General features: G+C 30.9%; 1 long non-coding RNA gene across 2 annotated transcripts; it reads right to left on the bottom strand.

Moving 5' to 3' along the window:
- LOC107615935 lies at positions 2,928-4,098 on the bottom strand. Of its 2 annotated transcripts, none has more exons than XR_002351549.1 (3): positions 3,958-4,098; positions 3,096-3,792; positions 2,928-3,050 (listed from the first exon to the last, which is right to left on the bottom strand). It is a non-coding gene; the product is annotated as an uncharacterized LOC107615935 (long non-coding RNA). The 2 variants fall into 2 exon arrangements; XR_001614495.2 differs by having other exon boundaries at positions 2,942-3,050; positions 3,696-3,792.

Here is a 6,416-nt window from a genome sequence, read left to right as displayed (position 1 = left end):
AGTTCAAATATATATACAGCAAATTCATCTATATATGGTACGTCTATATCGATTGAAGAATATCTTATCAAAAAATTTGTTGTAATGTGCTGGATTGGGCGTGTAGTGATGTGTTATTTCTCTCACATACATAAATATTATGTAATATCATGACTAATTTTTAGACAAATTTTAATTTCAAATTATTGCAATAGATAACAAAAATGTAAAATATTATTTTATCTTTTTTAAACTTCTAACTCAACATTAAACTAAGAAAAAATTAGATATAATTACATTGTTAATAAATTAATTCCTTTTTAACTAATAACATAAATAGAAATTCCTTTGGAAAAGAAAGAAAAAGATTAATTTGATAATATTATTTAAATTTCGAGGAGTGTTAAGGGACAGCAATTTTTATGTTTTGTAACTATTAATTAGCCATCAATAATATTTTTAATGGTGTGAAATTACATTCAATGGTGAAAAATTATTTACTTTTTTTTTTATAGTTAAGTGCTGGCCCCTAAACTTTCTCTTAAATTTATTATACTTTTAGTTGCACCTAGAAGCTTAGCGAAAAATGGTAGAGTACCAATGCAACCAACTTAGGTTGGTCGAGTGGTCAGCTCACTCGTCCGCTTAAACAAGTGTCAGAGGTTCGAATCCCGCCTTGTGCATGCAGTAACTCATTAGCCAGCGACAAACCTTTAAATGAAGTCACTACAACATTTTCAGGTTGAGGCAACATTTAAAAAGTGTTGCCTAAAAGCTGACAAAAGGTTGCTTTTGATCTATGGCAACACTTTTGGACCTAAAGCAACGTTTTTAGGCGGCGTTGCATATGCAGCCGTTGCCTTAGATCAAGGCAACACTTTTTTGTTTCAAAAGCAACGCTTTTGAGAACAACACTTGGTAAGTGTTGCCTTTGGTTAAAAAACAACAACACTTCAAAGGTGTGTTTGAGATAACACTTTTACAGTGTTGTCTCTTCTCTCGTATTTTGGTCACTACTAAAAAGTGTTGCCTATTTGCAATAAAATGCAACTCTTTTACCTGTTGCTTATAAGTTGGAATTTGCAATCCTTTGAAGTGTTGCCTATTAGTTTTGAATATGCAACCCTTTAAAATATTGCCTTTTCTTTTGGATATGCAACCCTTTAAAGTATTGCCTTTTCTTTTAGATATGCAACCTATACAAGTGTTGCTTTTTCTTTTAGATATGCAACTATACAAGTGTTGTCTAATATTCAAAATATGTAATTAATAAAAGGGTTTCCTTTTTGATAAAAAAACAAATTATTTTTGTAATAAAAATGCAAAAAATTAAAATTTACAATAAAATTTTTTGTTCATACATGTGTAATTATTTTAATTAATAAATAAATTTGTGCACAATAAAAAAAATTATAAAAGAGACAAAATAACTAATTATAAAATTCTAATTAAAATATATATTAAAAAGTTCAATTAGTATTTCAATTACATGTTTATCAATAATTCTCAACAAAATAATAAAATTCTTATCTAACAATAATTGTCATAACAAAATAGTAATTAATATTTATCAAAAAGATGTCAATCTACTTGCATATTTTATATCCATGCTTGACTTGTTCTATATGCTAAATCTGCAAATAATACACAACAAAAAATAAGCAACTTATCATTAAAACTAAAAAATTATAATAAAAATTTCTTTATGATATTAAATACTATAGATACAAGAGCAATAAATAAGTCTAAAAAACTCCTTCTAAACAAGAAGAGTGAAGGGTAACAGGACCTCACCTCTGAGAATGTTTCTTATATATATGAATATTAAATTGTGTATTCCTCTTAACAAATATATATATATATATATATATTAAACAAATATATATATATTCCTCACCTCTGGGAATGTTTCTTATATATGAATATTAATTTCTTTGAATTTGCAGCCAATACTACTTGATTAACTAACTTCCATATATAAATTACAAGGATGCTATTTATTATTATTAGTTACCTTGAGCTCTTGTAAGGATGAGTGACAAAACCCTCTTTAGGTGGCAGTGGCACTACATTTTTGTTAAATATATTTATGAAAAGAGTTCTTATATAAATTGAGACATGTTCTTCAACCCACTAATTAACTCTAATAATTTAGACCACTTCTAAATATGCATAGGAAAATAAGTGAAAAATTAGATGAAGAAAAAGCATGAAAGTAAAACCTGCTTTTCATAAAACCCCCAAAAGAAATACTGATCTGAACTCTTGTATAGGAAGGAGAAGAACTAGTAGATATAACCACCATGTAAGAATAATTCTCCTGGCTCTTCAACTATTCAACAAAGCAATAATTTGAGATGTCAAAACAAATAATTACATAAATAAGCAAGATTTCAGCTATATACTTATTCATATTTTAAAAGCAGAGTAATCCTACAAATGTGGAGTAATCAAGTCCTAACATTCCATTTCTGGTCTCTTTATATACTTTTAGCAAATCCTACAAATGTGAAATCTCACAATTGAGTTAGATAACCCAATGTAACAGGATAGATTTTCCAAATCGACCATAGTCTCCATTGGCCCCTTGGACCGGTCATGCAGAGTTATTGATAAATTCTCTGTACATGAAATGCATAACTAGAAGAACTATCCTAATGAAATATCAGTTTGGAGTTGGAGCAACAATTTCATAACATAGATTTGCATTAACACTTTGATATAACTTCTTACCTTCTTCCAAAAGTATTCATATACTCTGCTCAACGCTGCAGTTTCACCTCCTACAAATTTCATCCCCTTGCTAACCTATATCAAAAGGAAGAAAAATAAATAAAATAACCAAATTCATTAACCTTTCATAGTTTCATTGTCTATCAGTTAAAAATATAGTTGGGGACTTAAAATAAAACCTTGAAGTTAATTAAAAAAGATAATCGCAGTACTTACTATTATTTATTAAATTAATTAATAATGATTTACCTGGTAGCAAGTAACAGTTTGGAAGCAGCAAAGCCCCTGGGTGAAATCCGGCAAGCCAATGGTGTGATGCAAGATCCGGTTGGTCACGGCTAAGAATTTGCAGGTTCAACAAAACAAAAGAAATGCAAATCAACCTGTTCAGTTTCTCTTGATCGATCATCCGAAACACAGAATAATAAGCAACTAAGAAATGTCAAAGGAAAGATCACTTGAATTTCCAAAATTTTAACGAGCATAACAAGGAAGCATATAAAGCTAATGAAGAATAAAAAAACAGAACAAAGAAAAAAAAAAGGAAACATTACCGTTTGAAGGGAAGAAGAGAGAGTGTCTGAGAGAGAGAGAGAGAGAGAGACAAGAAAAAAAAGGATTGCTGCTATGGTCCAACACAAAATTTCAATAACCATAACAACGTGCACAATCTTCCATATTTTGACACAATGTGAAAAAAATACATAAATAAATGAAATAAGAATACATTTTGATTCAACTAACAAAAAAGCTTTTCATCAGCTTAGTAAAATGCCATACATGAATGTGCATTGTGAAGAACAGAGGGAAATCGATTCTCCCATAAAAATTAATTCATGTGAATTAGTTATGTATAATTAGTGCACTATCAATATTTCCAAACTTTTTATTGATAAATAAACTGAACATAACTCAAACCACTGATTGTGTAGAGGAGTAAGACAATGTTCTTAAAAATAAACAGAATAGAGCAAGTGCAGCACCTTGTAATCTTTTTTTTCATCATTCATCTTTTTTTGAAGCTCACCACTAGTAACACTTCTTTGATAATCTTCAGAGGAAAACAGAGCCATAAGATGCCTGTGTTCAAAGATTGGCAACTAAGCACTCCCAAACACAAAATAGAACAACAAAATACAAACCTAAGAATGCAATACTATTTTATAAAAATTATGAAACAATTAAACTATAATCACATTGCTAAATTGTGATTACTCAAAAAAGAAACAAAAATTTAAATCAAACCTAAGAGGTATTTGAAGGTGAGCGACAAATCGGTAAAGTCTTTGTCCTTCGACATGATCGAACTCGAAACTGCAAAAACAATGAAAAGAAGAAAAGGATTATGTGAGCTTCTTCAATCGATTAAACTGAAAGAGATGTGCGTCGAGAGAGAGAGAGAGAGATGTATACTGAAACTATTGTTATTAATTCAACAATTCAACTAAATTAATCAAGTAGTATGTAAAATCAATCTACAAGCCTTCAACGACGACGATGGAGGAAGAGATGCTGAGGACCGAGGCTGAGGTGAGAGGCTTGAGTGAAAGAGGTGAACGGCGGAGAGTTGTCGATTTGCCTGAGAGGATAGAGCACGGCACCACGGCGGAGCAGAGCAAAGGTTTCAGAACGCGGAGCAGAGCACAGGTTTCAGAACGGCGTGAGCAGAAAAACACGATGGAGCAGAGCAGAACAAGGCGTGAGCTCGAGCAATGAGAAACACGACGACGGTGAGCAGAGAAGAGGAATTACAGTAGTGGCAGATCTGGCAGCGCAAGGTAGAAACAACAACAACAGTGCAAGGCAGAGACGGTGCTGGAGGTGAAGAAAGTGGCGGTGGCAACTTCTCTCTCCGTCGTCTTCTTCTCCTTCTTTCTCTTCTTCCTCCTTTGATGGCAGTTCTCCCTTTCTTTTCTTCTCTTCATCACTCTCTGTCTCTCTCCCCTCACCGTGCATTTTTTTTCTTCTGTCTTCTCTTTTTTCCGTGCAATGAAAACCCTAATCTTCTTTTTTGTGGCGTTCTCTGATCTTCTAATCCTAATTAACTTTGTATTTTATTATTTTTTTGTTATTAAGTCAGATTTATTTTATTTTAAAATTGATAAAAAATGATAATCAAAGTTAAAATATGTATTAAATATAAAATTTATTTTTTAGAAGAGGTATTAAAAACTTTAGACAACACTTAAAAAATAAAATTTAAAATAAATTTAAAGACAACTCTTATAAAAAGTAAGATATTAACTTTATAATAGTTGTTTTTGTATATTTGATGGGGCAACATTTAATAAGTGTTTTTTAATTTATCAAATACATCACTTATAGTGTGTTGATTTAAAATATGTTGTTATAGTTCTATTTTTTTGTCACTAATATAAAGTGTTGTCTATATATATTTTAGATAACATTTTTAAAGTGTTGTTTTGAATATATGTTGCAATAGACAAAAAATGTTGTAGTGAGTTCCGATCCACGACAGATTAGTCCTTGTCCTGTCGGAGTGGGGAATACCGTAAGCAACCAAAAGATAGAGTACCAATGCAATACCCTTTCACTAAATATTAGGAATTCTGATGAATAATGATGAGAATAAATGAGACCATCACTCATTGTTGCAAACTTGCAAACATTACAATTACAATAATAATATTGTACCTAAATGAAACTCATTGCATTTGGTAGGGTAACTAACAAGGAATTAATAATGAGGAATTGAGAATAGAAGAGATAATTGGTCCACATATATAAATGACAATCTTTTATGCTCAATTGTACTACTATACTTTGGAAATTTTGATGAATCACTTGATGCAGTACTTACCAGAAACAATAATGTTTGGAAACAATAAAAAATTAAATCAACCAATATACAGGGTTAAAGAAATTGGTTTTACAAACTCTTTGAGAGAGTCAAATACCCTTTAACTCATGATGAAGAAAATTCAATGATAATATAGGTGAAAACTCAAGTGAAGTCGACTTCACGTGAAGTTGATATTCAGAGTCGATAGATGATTTGACTGATTTGACTGAATTTTCATCTAACGACTCTTAAGTATCAACTTCACGTGAAGTCGACTGCACCTGAGATTCCACCGATAATATATTATATTATTTGTGAAGCGTAATTAGATTTTGTTTAGCATCAGTAGTAGGAAATTTTGAAGGTGAAAACTTAGGTGCAGTCGACTTCACGTGAAGTTGATAGCTGAGAGCTGTTAGATGATTTGACCGATTTGACTAAATTTTTATCTAATGACTTTTAGTTATCAATTTCATGTGAAGTCGACTGCACCTGAATTCCACCAACTTTAAAAGCTTTTGAGTTTTGCGTGCAAACTTTTATGTTCATGTCCTCTTCATGTTAAATGAATCAAACCCCACAAAAAGAATGTCGCTATCAAAAGGACACACTTTTGTTTTCTCCCTCTCCTTTTCCCCATACTTGAACCAAATGAACGGTTCTTAGCCTTCAGAGCTGAATCTTAATTAAATTCTCTCTCTCTCTCTCATTATTATAATTATAAAACTACACATTTTGTATTTAGTAAAAAAATTGATTATTCTATTATGATATGCATGGTTTTAAGAATATCGAATTAATCGAAAATTAGTCTCCATATAAATTCAGTTTAAAGTAAAAATTAGTTGTCGACGAATCGGTCAAAAAAACAAAAAAATGATAAAAAAAAAAATCGAACCGG

The sequence above is a fragment of the Arachis ipaensis genome, chromosome B01 (genome assembly GCF_000816755.2).
Source record: "Arachis ipaensis cultivar K30076 chromosome B01, Araip1.1, whole genome shotgun sequence".
In the NCBI taxonomy this organism is placed as follows: domain Eukaryota; kingdom Viridiplantae; phylum Streptophyta; class Magnoliopsida; order Fabales; family Fabaceae; genus Arachis; species Arachis ipaensis.
This window is presented reverse-complemented; position numbering and strand designations above follow the sequence as displayed.